This window comes from Mesoplodon mirus (genome assembly GCF_964341445.2).
Source record: "Mesoplodon mirus genome assembly, chromosome: 8".
Classification (NCBI taxonomy): Eukaryota; Metazoa; Chordata; class Mammalia; order Artiodactyla; family Ziphiidae; genus Mesoplodon; species Mesoplodon mirus.
In genome coordinates this window covers 5,029,269-5,042,032 of record NC_138984.1, presented here as the reverse complement: position 1 = coordinate 5,042,032, position 12,764 = coordinate 5,029,269, and the positions used below count along the sequence as shown (strand labels likewise).

Here is a 12,764-nt window from a genome sequence, read left to right as displayed (position 1 = left end):
CCAGCCTCGGTCCAAGTTTAAACATTAAAAATAGCCTTTCTTATTAAAAGCAATACATGTCAAGTTTAGAAAATACAGATAAAGAACCAGAAGAAACATCTTACCGGTACTGAGAGGAGATTGTGATCAGTGTTCTCCAGCTGCTTATTTCAGTCTGGCCTGTGATGAGGTGATAAAAGGCAGCAGAGAGATTTTATTCATAACTGTGTATTTCATGTAACGTGGGCTCTTGTTTTCCTGGCCTCTTTGTAGCCGGGGGAATGGTTGTCAAGAACCTCCGTTCATTCTTCTTTGCCCAAAAATGTGTTCATTGCGGTGGTATTTCCTGGACAGCTGGGGCTGCTTAGCTATGTAACAACAATAGCAAGATGAAGGAAACAGACTTTCCAATTGAATATTTTGATATATGACAGATCAAAAAAGGGCACAATATTCTGCATCACGGATAGTGCTGTTGAATGATGACCAGAGAAAATCTAATGGGCACAGCATCACTGTCCGAAGGTAGAGACCAGAGTAAAGAGTGGTTCACCCAGTCCAAGGTCATCCACAGACGTCCACGTATGGGTTTAGTGGAGATGAAGTGATCCCAGGACAGTGACACATTTCAAGTGACAGGAACTAGATATTGGTAGTCAGTGGTCCCCCTTGGCCAGCCCTAAAGTTGACGTGCTCCAGTCCTAACCCGCAGGACTTTTTAGACTGTCTCTTCTCGTCCCACGTGACAGTGCTTGATGGTAATTTCAACTGAAAAGGCTCCATCATGGGTCTCTGCGTTATTTTCATGAAGGCAAATAGTCTCAAGAAAATGAGAATAAGAATATCCAACGTACTCTGTCAGATTCTCTGAGTTGCTTCTCATGGCTCTATCTGGACCAAATTTAAACATTATAAGGAGCAGGCAGTGCAGTTTTCAGTCTTTATGTTGTGTCTTTGTCACTATGATTTGCATTCATACAGGAAACCCAGCAAACTTGGAAAGAAAATGACTTTCTGATTGAATCATATATTCAAACAGAGCTCTTTCATGCGTAAAGAATATTAATTACTGTACCCAGGGTGATCCCCAGGTTGTTTTTGTTTGTTTGTTTGTTTTTTGAATTCTGTGATAACAGAAACATTTGTGCATTCCACCCAAGCTCAGCATAGATTTAAAAGCAGACATACATATGCTTTAAAAATTAATTCATGCTGGAATTGAGAACATGGAATTAATTAGGTGTCCAGAAGCATCCCAGGCTCACCTCACTTTACTTTTGATCCTCATCCCTTTATTTCACCAGTGTTACGCTCCCTACCCTCAACTTCCAAAGTGAAAGCAGATGGAGAGAGCAGACCCTGCTGAGTGCTTTTATCGGATCAACTAATAACAAAGTGTTTCTCAAGCCAGGCTGTGTGTGAGCCGCACCCTGAGTGGAGCAGTTACCTTGGAGAGAAGCAGGTGGTTCCCCTGGTGCTCTATGGGTCGCCTTGGAGCAGAATTCCTTACTCTGTGGGAACTAATCTAACTTAACCATATATATATTTTTTTTTTCCAGAAAGTATGATTTATTCATGTTTGAATTTGTTCAGTGGAGATTTCCAGGCTCCTTTTTATCCCCCCAGTGAGACTCTGTCCTGCATGCTGTGGGCGAACCTCTGTTGGATCAGAGCGGGCAGTGCAGAGAGAGGCAAGGCAGTTGGGGCTCTCAGCCTTCCAGTAAGTAACTAGCAGGGCTGCACAGGCTCAATCAGACAAGGGAAGAAAGTGTCTTGTCTGGGAAGGCCGTCCACTGCATGTCCCCTTCCCTGTGAGGACACAGGAGTCGTCATTTACCGCCAGACCACAGCCCATTCCCACTGGCCTTGGGGGTAGGTCATGCCTGCTGCTGATGGCTGATGGGGACACCAGGCGGGAGAGAATATTGCTCTCATTTATCCTGGTGCCTTACTACCACTGCAGAGGCTCAGGTTTGAACGTGACACACCTTTTTGGCCGGACAGTCCTCATGTGCTTGTTCTTAGGGCTCCTTTAAAAAAAGAAAGAACTGAGGGCTCCCCTGGTGGCGCAGTGGTTGAGAGTCCGCCTGCCGATGCAGCGGACACGGGTTCGTGCCCCTGTCCGGGGGGATCCCACGTGCCGCGGAGCGGCTGGGCCCGTGAGCCATGGCCGCTGGGCCTGCGCGTCCGGAGCCTGTGCTCCGCAACGGGAGAGGCCACAGCAGTGAGGGGCCCGCGTACTGCAAAAAAAAAATAACATAAAATAAAGGAAGAACTGACTTTTAAGCCTAAAATCTTGCTTTATGCCTAGTGGACAACGCAGTCTTGAACATAAGAGCTACAAAGGAAAGGGAGAAGCATTGCATTCTGCTCTGTGCCAGGGGTCTTTAGTTGAAACTGCTGACCGTACACATGGGTTTTGGTTTAATATTTGAGCAAGACACGCCTGGTTTTAAATGAAATCCAGTAACGTCCATGACAAGGTAGAAACGAGAGTCAGGACGGATCCCAGCCCACACGTGTGCTATGAATTTTCCTAGTTTCCCCGAGAGGATGGCAGTGAGCCTGGGGGTGTGGGGGTGAGACTCGGCTTCCTCCGGAAAAAGCTGTTTCTCTCTGTCCTGAGTTTCACCAGCTAGTGACTGTTACTCCCGTTGGGGCCTGGGGAGCTTGGGAGCTGAGCTGAGCACGGCAGCACCTTGTTGATGTCGGTCTTGCTTTGAGTTTTTACTGCAAAAAATGCCTTTTGTAAATCCAGTGGGACTATTAGATATTGAATGCACCCCTTCCTTTAAGAATTGTTGTTGTTATTGGTTAAACCATGATGCCATCTGGATGATGCCATGAGCTGTGAAGCCCTAACCCCCAGTACCTCAGAATATGACTGAATTTGGAGACAGGGCCTTTAAAGAGGTTATTAAGTTAAAATAAGGGAACTAAGATGGACCCTCATCTGATAAGATGGGTGTCCTGTGTTACAAGAGGAGATAGGGACACAGGCACAGAGAGAAGCGGAAGTGGAGACCCAGGGAGAAAACACCACCTACAAGCCATGGAGGGGGAACTCAGTCCTGCCGACACCTTGACTTTAGACTCTTAACCTCCAGAGCTGCGAGAAGACACGATTCCTGCGGTTTAAGCCCCTGAGTCTGTGATACTTTGTGACAGAGGCCCAAGCAGACAAGTGCAGTGATGTTTCAGACGCCATTATGAACGTTAGACTGTTGGTCTTGGTCATCAAGGTCATTAAAACCTTGGTAGGCAATTAATCATTTATGGACATTTTCCTTTACACTTTTAACCCTTTTGGAAAGCCTTTCTGCTTCTCTGTGCACACCGTTTTCTATTAGCAAAATAAATCTCTTCTGTTACTAGAAATGATGAGATTTTGCTTTAGAAATAACACTGCTAATACAACCCTTGGAAGAGCTGTGTTGACAGAACCACGAAAGGTCTGGATCCCCTGGGGGATGGGCAGTTTTCCTGATGCCCACGCCGTGGTCCTGATCTAATTGTATGCGGAGTATGTCTGATGCTAAGATTTTATGGCTTCGTAAGTGAGTACTTCCTCTTTCGGGAAGGGAGGACTGCAATTGACAGACTTCCTTGCTGCCTTCCAGGGTCGAGGTCAGGGGCCAGGATGAGGGGTGACAGGGCCCTGGGGGCACACAGGGCGGGGGGCAGGGGGCAGGTTTCAGGGGGGCCGGAGGGGGCTCTCCAGGAGGAGGTGGGCTCAGCAGGTAGACTGGGCAGTGGGTTGGTGACTTGGGGCCATTAGGTTTTCCTGGGAGGGTTGCCCTGGAATCTGGCTGGAGGCTGAAGCCCTCTCAAAGCTTGTATGGGGAAGAGGAGGGAGCCTAGGGCTTTGCTCAGCCCTGAGGGAGGGATCTGGGGATAATCTTGATCCCTGGACTGGTACCTTGTCCCTAGAGATTCAAGTGAAATGGGAGCCTGTTTTACCCCAGGCTGCCTTGAACTCTCAGTTTCCCATGCATGGAGCTGGGTGAGGGGTGTGTCTGTGTGTGTGTGTATCACTTCCTCTGCCTACCTGCTTCCGAAGTCTGTTACCTCTTTACCCAGCACCACCCGCAACAGCCAGATGAAGTTCCCTGACTCTCTTCCACAAAGCGCTCTCACCCTGTCTCCCCACCCTGACTTCCAGTCCAGCCTCCCTCTGTGGGCTCGGCCTCGCCCCTTGGGTGCCGTCGGTGCTTTGGGGAGGGTGTCGGGTCAGGGCACACCTGGAATGAGATCCAGGGCACCTTTTCAACCTCTCTGCGAGTTACTTTCCAAGTCTGTAAAATTAGGGATAAGAACAGTGCCTACCTCATCGGGGCATTGGGGGAATAAAATGGATGAACTGTGTCAAAGCGTCTGTGAAGGGCCTCTGGCTGAGCCTGGCCGTGGCCTGCCCTCCTCCAGCCTTGGCCTTGGCCACTTGGGCAAGAGGAGCCCAGGGCTGCTCTGGCTGAGACTGCAGGCCCCCCGAGGGGAGGCCTGGGCTGCAGGAGGGTGATGGGGAGCGGGCTCCTTGGGGGTGGGCCTGCCCGCCCTGCCTGCCCTGCTGGTGGCCTGGTGTCTTCGAAGCCTCAAAGGTTAAACCTCTGGGAGGACGGAGCCGCACACACTAGGCTTTGGAACTGGGAATCTTCGATCGATGTAAAATACCTTTTTACATCTTGTCTGGAAGGGAGTGGGTAAACTGGAAGTGTGTTGCGTGCGTGGCTTGCAAAGAATGGCCACACCGCGGCCCTTCCTTCTTGGCCACGAGTGAGACCCGGCCCTGGCCTGGCCGCAGGAAGTGCGCCAGGCCCCTGCACGACAGCCTGGGGGAGGTGGCGTGAGCAGGCTGCAGGACCAGGTTCATCCCTTTGCTTGATGACAGCCTGTGAACGCTGGCAAGTTCCAGGGGAGGGGTGTGTGCTGGTGGTTTTCGTGGATGGCCATCTCAAGTATTGAATTTCCTTGGGTGTGAACTTGTAATTCCATAGAGTAGTCTTCCTGGGAAAGAGGCCTTTTGCATGAACATTCTGCTGCCGAGGTCACCGTTATTTGTGCCCAGAGATTTCCAGTGACGGCTGTCGCGTCTCTGGAGATTCTCGGACGGTTTGGGTGCAGCGATGTGGTATTTGCAGAGTGGCCATCCCTGTGGGTCCTCCACAGCTCCTGACGGCTTCCCTGAATGTGCCCTCTGAAAAGTGAGGAAAACCATTATTATTATTTTTTTTTTTCGGTACACGGGCCTCTCACTGCTGTGGCCTCTCCCGTCGCGGAGCACAGGCTTCGGACGCGCAGGCTCAGCGCCCAAGGCTCACGGGCCCAGCCGCTCCGCGGCATGTGGGATCTTCCCGGACCAGGGCACGAACCCGTGTCCCCTGCATCGGCAGGCGGACTCTCAACCACTGCGCCACCAGGGAAGCCGGAAAACTGTTACTTTGAGAACTTCTGAAGCGCCAGGTGCTCAGAGCCTTTGGATCCTTGCATTAACTCTGGGGGAGGTCCCATTAGTAGCCTCCCTTTAAAGAGTTCTAAGTTATTTCAGGTGTTGTATTTCTTCGAGGGTGTTCTAAGCACCTGGCTCAATAGCCTGCATTTCCTTCTATCTCAGGAAGGGCCCAGTGCTCCGCAGGTAGCCCCTGTATGCTGAATCCCCGCTGACCACCCCCATCCTGCGATGGCTGGGGACCCCTGGGCGAATCCCCACCCGCCTCCTTTTGCATAGTGGGTGTGGCCCAGGCCCGAGGGGTGGGTGGGGAAGGAGCAGCCCTACCAGGGGATCCCTCCAGGGAAGCCCTTCTCGAGGCTCCAGACTGTCTGCCCTCTGACCAGCACTCCCCTCCCTAAAATGAAGCTTCTGCTGGGCGGGGGACTCCCCTCAGGCAATCAGGCTCTGGGAACTCGCCCCCCCCATCATGTTTGCCTGTTTTCCACCAAGGGAGAGGCACCTTTGCTCAGGGGGCAGCCACCCAAGATCAGCTGCAGCTGAGGCTTTCTGTGGCCAGGGGAAGAAATGAATCACCGTCTTCGCCGTGTCTTTCCCTAACCGCTGGAGACTTTGTAGATAAACTCTGAGGGGGTTGGGTGGCCCTGCGGTGTAGCGGTATAAACTGGGGCATCCCAGAGGGGGGCGGGGCCAGCAAGTCAGCTGACCTCTGCCGTTATCTGTAAGATGACCGACCAAGGCACTACTGCTCCCCTCCGGGACTCAGCTTGGATCAGCCGCCTGGGTTGATCAAGTGAACCGTTAGGCAGCATTTCTTAAGCAGAATGCTGATAAGGGCTGGGGTTTAGAGGTAAAGTTGGTGGCCCCGTGTCAAGAACCCTCATCTTCTGGGGGAGGTGGTTATGTAAATGGCAAATGTCAGGTCAGAGCAGGGTGATCGATACCCAGAAGGGGTGTGCACAGGTGTGTGTGACGGGGAGGCCACACACAGACACCTGAGCCCGGACCCCAGTGATGAGAGGAGTTAGCTGATCCTGTAGCCCCAGCAGGAGGCAGTGGTGAGACTGGGTTGGGGGGCGAGTCAGGACTAGGAAGCAGTTTGATGGGTTACAGGGAAGACTCTTGGGATGCAGACGACACACATTTGCTCTAAGCACCGGGGCCGGTGCTTCACAGACGTCATAACATTTGGTTGTCACATCTGCCCTGTGGTTATCACCTTACTGCATAAGTGAGACTGGGTGCAGAGACTCTAGGTCACTTGCCCGAAGTCACACGTGGTTTGCACCATTCTGGCCTTGGAGTCCGGCACCCCGGTGGCTGTATACTGCAGGGGCGAGTGGGGGCTGTCTGGGGCCTGGGGCACCAGTGCAGGAGTGGGCAACTTCCTCTGCAGGTGACACGAGTCTCTGGGGGTCTCAGCGGAATTGTGCCCTAAAAGTCCGATCACAGCAGAAAGGATGGTTGCCCGAGAGTGGGCTGAGCCGGGCCGTGGGGCAGCCAGGCCCGCCTGCTCTGGGAATCCGGTGGAGGATGAAGAGGATGGGGAAATGGAGGGAGGAAGGAGAGTTGGGAGGACATTGGCAGAGGCCAAGGGCACGCAGATGGAGGAGAGGCTCTTGTTTCTGTTTCTTATTAACTGGGAGATAATTAAGCATTTTCATGGGCTGGCCTGGCCGAAGGAGAGGACACGATTGTGATGGATGGTACAGGGTCCGTTTGCCAACTCTGAGCGGGAGACGTGGGTGTGGTTGTGAGGCTCGAGAGTGAGGCTGCTCTGAACGCTGGCCTGAAGTCTTCCTAAGAGGGCCTGGTGCCCTGGCGTTCTCAGGGAAGGCGGTCAGCCCGGAAAGTTGGAATGGGGAGGGTGGGTGGGAGCCCAGGGCTGCAGGATGCTGGCACCTAGCCCTTCCTGCTGTGCGAGCATCTGCAGTGGGCCCGGTGCCTCCATGCTTGAGCTTGCACGAGAGCCTCCAGGAGATGCAGAGGGTTGGGTGGGTGCCACGTGCTGCTGGGCCGTGGACACGTTGTGAGCAGCGTCGGTCCAGTGGGGTGGAGTTTGGACGGACGCACCTTTGTGGGGAGCGCAGGAGCAGGGGTCTCCGAGGCACCAGGGACTGGGAGGGTCGTGGCTGGTGTAGACAATGAGATGTCTCTTGGCCTTTGCCGGATACAGAAGGATCTGAAGGATTGGGAAGGAGAGGACCCATTAAAATAACCGCTTTGGTGCAGTTCTGGAAGGAGAGGCTGGCCGGCATGGAGGGCTGTGGGCAGAGAACGGCTGTTGGAGACGAGGATGGTAGGACAGCGCTAGCTCTGGGCGTGGCTGTGGGAGGAGCCTCTGGAAGCCAGAGAAGGACAAGGCCACTGGGGCTGAGGAGGCAGGTGTGTGTGACCTGGTTCTCCCGGCCGCCCCCCTTGGGGTGGAGTGGCTATGACAGTGACAGGAGAAGAGGGACGCAGGGATGGCACCTGAATCCCAGCTCTGCACGTCACTTGTTGCGGAGCCAACTAGTCATGTCTTAGGTGGTTTATATGACTTTGTAGTTTAGAGGCTTTTCAGGCTGCCCTAGATACACCCACAGTGGCGCCCAGAGCTGGCAGGTTAGGCGTCATGCACCTCCTTTTCCAAATTTGGAAAGTCTTGTGCTGGTTCACTGCCAGGCAGATCACAGAAGTGCTAGCAACACTCCCTGGGGGACAGCGATGACGCTGGAGGGGAGAGTCAGTGAAGATTTTGAGTCCTGTGGATTGTTTGGCCGTGGCTGATTTATGTATCATTCCCCCCTCAGTCCATCTTTTTTCATGGAAGGTCCTGGGGTTGGTGGTGATTTTTTTTTTTTTTTTTTTTTTGCGGTACGCGGGCCTCTCACTGTCGTGGCTTCTCCTGTTGCGGAGCACAGGCTCCGGACGCGCAGGCTCAGCGGCCATGGCTCACGGGCCCAGCCGCTCCGCGGCATGTGGGATCTTCCCGGACCGGGGCACGAACCCGCGTCCCCTGCATCGGCAGGCGGACTCCCAACTACTGCGCCACCAGGGAAGTCCTGGTGGTGATCTTTGAAAGGAGGCAAGCGTAGGACAACATCATAACGAGGTGAAGAAGCTCAGAGCTGCCCTAGTTGTCTGGGCTAGAGACCCAGCCTTGCCTTTCCCCTGCGCCCCCCTGCCCTCCCACCTTCCTGCTCCAGGAACCCCTCACCCCTCGCCCCTACTCATTGGGCACTGGGTGCTGATGACCAGTGTGTGGCAAGCAGATGAGGAGAAGACATAGATGTTCTATTCCATCTTATTGTGTCAGAACTCATCCCGGCGACCCACTTGTCTTCTGTCCCCAGAGCTCTAATGCAAATTGTAACCACCAAGGGGCTGGCTGCTGCCATCAGCCGCCGTGGAGCGTTTATCCTCCGAGCCTGGGGACCACGGAGCTGGTGACACATTGGCTAACGAAGGCAGGAGGCTGGTCACATGTCTCCCACTGCGGATTTGGGGCAGAGCGGGGATTTGGGCTTCGGACAGGCATCTTCACATGCTGTTTTCAGCACTTAGAGAAAAATATATCAAACCTTCAAGTCCCCTGGGCACAGATGAAAGATTTCCAGATATCTCTGCAGCCAGATCCCACACAGGATGTAGTCGTGATAACTCTTGTTCAAACAGGTTTTTCTTGATGGTGAGCTATGTTAACAGTGCGGATAATAATTCCCATGGCATTATTTGTGTCCTCGAGTTTTAGTTCCACAGAAGTTCTGGATTTTACGAATCTTTGGGGTCGTGGATCTAAAGACCAGCCTGGTAAACGTCCAGCTGTTGTCACACACACTTAGGTGGCTGCTCTTTGACAGCTCCTGGTATTTTGTTTTTACTCCAGAGGCTATTAGGAGGGTCCGTATCAGACTCTTCCCTGTGTTGTTTTTTTTTTTTTTTTTTTTTTTTTTTAATAGTCCAGGTCTTTTATTTTCTTTACACCCATCATGCCATGAATTCATAGGGAATGGGCTCCAACAGTTCAGGCTCTTTTCCATTGGTTCTCATGAAGTGTGCTTCTCTGGGTGGAGCAGGCTGGCGCTTCAGTTGAACCCAAGGACCTTTCTCTTTGGCTTCCTTCTTTTCCTGATCATTTTCCTTCACCCGTTTCAGGAAGCTGTCTTGGCTCTTAGAGTGTTTAATATGCTCGATATGCACATTAATTCTCTTGGCAAGAATCTTGCCCTTGTTTGTTTACAGTGATGCCAACAGCATGCTGGGTAATACTGTAGACTCTCCCAGTTTTGCCACGGTAACATTTGTGGAGCATTCCTTTCTGAACAGTGCCCGTTCCCTCGATAGCTACAACATCACCTTTCTTGTAGATTCGCATGTATGTGGCCAAAGGAACAAATCCATGTTTTCTAAAAGGCCTAGAGAACATGTAGCCGGTGCCCCTCCTCTTTCCCTTTGTGTTGGTCATTTTGGCGAATTACTGGAAGATGGCAGTTCCGATGGCAGTTCCGGCCGAAAGGCTCTTCCCTGGGTTTTGATTGTCGACGATCGGGCAGATGTTACTGTTAGGGGAATCCCTTCTGGTGGATCCTGCAGAGGAAAACGTTACCAGATCAGCCCGGCCCCTCGGCCCCTCATGCACTCGAAGGCTGGGAGGATTAGGTAATCTGTAGGAGTTTCTTGGGTTTTCTCCACACAAATTCCAGAGCTTCTTTGCAGCTGTTCAGGGGACAGGTGCAAAGTTGTGTGTTGCCCTTGATTAAATCCTTCTGACTCATCAGCTGAACTGCCACAGAGAACTGGAGGCCGGAAAAGGGGAGCATCCTTGCGGGGAGCCCCGGCTGCAGCGCAGCGTCTGGCATCGCAAGGGTGACCGTAGGGTGGGAGCTGCTCTGGTTGTCACCCCATGGGGTGTCGGCATTTGTTTCCATAAAGTGACAGGGAGTAGGCTTGTCTTTCATTCTATCAGCATCTTAAGTCACTTTTGCCTGACACTTAGCAAGGAAGACCACGAAGATGTTTCTGACACATTCCTGTATTTGGGAGTGAGAATCTATTCGTAACTGACAGGGGGCATACTTTTGAAATCAAGACTGCTCCTCACTGGGCTGCTGAAGTGGCTCTGAGGTTTCCTAGGGGCTCCTGATCCAGCTGTGTGGAGGGCCCTCTCCTCTGCCCCCCCCTTTGGCCTTGGGCAGGTGGCTTCCCGTGGAGTCAGCTGCTGTATCTGTGAAATGGGTCAAATGAAAATTTCTTCCAGCTCTAGCTTGCTGTAATTTAAACAGCGGTTCCCATTTGCAAAGGATGGAGTGATGTCACCCTGAGCTAGTGCAGGAGCGGACCGTGTGACAGAGTACCTCCAGCCCTTGGTCTGTGGCCCGTCAGGCCTGTGCACAAGTCCCTGCAGGGGCTCGTGGCGGGAGCTGAGATCCCACGTGCCCTCAGGTACTCTGTCCACACCTGGGCAGTGCTGGAAGGCACTCCTGGGTCCAAGCCTCCAAGCATCTTGCTTAGGACATTTTCTGATTAAAAATAATAAAACATTGCTTTGGATTTTAAATAATTAAGGTAGGCAAAACTTCACTTTTTTCCTTTCCAGCGTTTTAATCACATCCATGATACTTATTCATTTAAACTAATTGTAACTGATGACGTGTCTGTCACAGAGTGAGGACCAGTAGTGGCCTCCTGTAACTCCTGCTATTCTTTGGATTTTGGGAAGGGCTACAGGAAATCATTGTTTCTCTTTTTTTAGAGTGTCTGGAGCTTTCCATTACTACAAACAGAGTCAGGCAGGACTGGCTGAATTAATAAAATGGTAAAATGAAAAGCTGGGAAGACGGGAACCCCTAGTCCCCTTTTCACGTGGGTGTGTCTCGCCTGTGCCTTTGGACCCGCCCGAGGCATTTTGCCTTCAGGAGACATTTGCCAGTATCTGCCGACGGCGGGGAGGGGTGCTCCAAGCATCTAGTGGGCAGAGGCCAGCGATGCTGCTAACTGAACACTCTATGATGCACAGACGGCGCCCCACCAAGAATGGTCCAGCCCAGAACGCCCAGAGTGCTGCGGTGGACACACCCTGCTCTGGATGAAGGCCAGATACCGCTTCCCTTTCGGAAACCTATTTTTTTTTTGAGTGTTTCAGGTAGAAATAATAATCTTCTGCCTTCCTCTTCCCTGCCTTCTTCTTATCACATGTAACACTTTCTTCTGGTTGGTGATTATTTGTGACACTTGTCAACCCCCGCTGTCAGAGGTCCACGGACTGTCAGGGTGTTTGTTCCTGATTCACCTTCGACGTGAAATAGTCTGCAAGTCAAGTGTGAGTGCCCACGCTGCTGCCCTGCGCAGGTGTGGTGCCGAGCGCCAGCATCTTGTATCGATCACCTGTCACCTGGAATCCGCAGGAGGGCCCCCCACAGAAACCTTTGCTGGCAGGATACTGAGCTGGACTTGAGCTACCGCCTAGGGTGCTTGCGTGGGTCTCCGGCCCCTCCTCTGCCCCGGCCCACCTGTAGGGGCACCCAGCTGTCTGGCTTCCATGGGGACAAAACTGCCTGATTCTCAGATCTGAGGATGCCTTCGGACGGGCAATGGATTGAGAAAACCCTTTCTTCTAAGGTCACACCAAGTTCAGTTGTGATCAGTAGTCGCTGACCTGGTTTCCCCACTCTCACGCCTGGAGTGTGGCTGTCTTGCCTGTTGAGGCTGCACCTTGGGGCTTCCTGTTAAAACCGAAGTGTGTGGAGCACAGGCGCTGCCTTGTGATGTCTGTGCATTCGTACACATCACGCGGTCCCGTTGTTAGGCTGGCAGTGAATGCATTGCTGTCGGTCCTCGAGGAAGAATGCCGGTAAGATGTAGGTGCTCAGAGGCCCCCTGTGGTCTTTCTTCTGCTGAATGCCCTTGCCCCAGGGACTGATCACGTGCCTTGTCCTTCTGTGACTCAAGGGCCTCTCACTTGAGTTCCACTTGAACCTGCAGTTTATAAAATAAGGGAAAATGGGGCCCCTAATGAGTTCAGCCCAGGCAGGGTAATTGCAGAAGCTGAGCATCACAGTAGATCTTAGATCAGAAACCCTTCCTCCTGCAAGGATCTGACTGGAGTCTTCTGCCAAAAGGTAAAACATGAAATTGTTAGGAAAACATACATGTCTTTCTTTGCTTCCTATTTGTATCTGTCAGTCAACCTGCTGCCAGAAAAGAGGCTGTCACGTGTCCCGTGACAGGGGGAGGGATCCTTTGATGGCTCCTGGGGTGCGTGCAGAGGCCAGGGCACGGTCAGCGGGTTGCAGGTTTGTGTTGCCCACAGATGTGGTTCTGCCAGGATACTGTAAATGTGAGGACTGGCTGGCAAGTTCTG

General features: G+C 52.5%; 1 protein-coding gene and 1 pseudogene across 7 annotated transcripts in view; one reads left to right on the top strand and one right to left on the bottom strand.

The window, feature by feature from the left end:
• AGAP1 (ArfGAP with GTPase domain, ankyrin repeat and PH domain 1) overlaps positions 1 to 12,764 on the top strand; it is a 574,296-nt gene that overhangs the window by 141,889 nt on the left and 419,643 nt on the right. The gene's annotated exons all lie outside the window — the stretch shown is intronic.
• Positions 9,372 to 9,888, bottom strand: LOC309809443 (large ribosomal subunit protein eL21-like; annotated as a pseudogene). Its single transcript has one exon. The product of its transcript is annotated as a large ribosomal subunit protein eL21-like (transcript).